The sequence below is a fragment of the Odontomachus brunneus genome, unplaced genomic scaffold (genome assembly GCF_010583005.1).
Source record: "Odontomachus brunneus isolate Ranch 3 - 2012 unplaced genomic scaffold, Obru_v1 Obru_scaffold_001, whole genome shotgun sequence".
Lineage (NCBI taxonomy): Eukaryota > Metazoa > Arthropoda > Insecta > Hymenoptera > Formicidae > Odontomachus > Odontomachus brunneus.
The window spans coordinates 6,167,519-6,167,913 of record NW_022639451.1 but is presented as its reverse complement, the minus strand read 5'-3'; positions in this window follow the sequence as shown (position 1 = coordinate 6,167,913).

Sequence of the window (395 nt, the reverse complement as noted above, 5' to 3'; positions counted from 1 at the left end):
TCAGTTTCGCTTTCAGTTGCATTAGTGAACACATTAGGTTATTCTTTGTGATCATTAATCGAGAGTGACTCATTTTCTTGTAGAAAAATTGTTTACAAAGCGAAATAAATTTCTCTCTCTTTCTATCTATATAACCATTAAATACAATTAATTTGTCGTTAGTAGAATCATATTAAATAATCGTGGGCAAAGTTTTATGTATCTCTACTCGAGTTTCACACTCGTGACATCTTCGTTTAGAATATCAAATTAGCTTTCAATCTCGCTATCAGTTCTATTAATAAACACATTAAGTTTTTGCTTATGGTCGTTAATCAGGAGAGTGATTCATCTTTTTCGGAAAAATTTTTTATGAGGCGCAAATGCTGAATTTCTCTCTCTATTTTTTCTATATA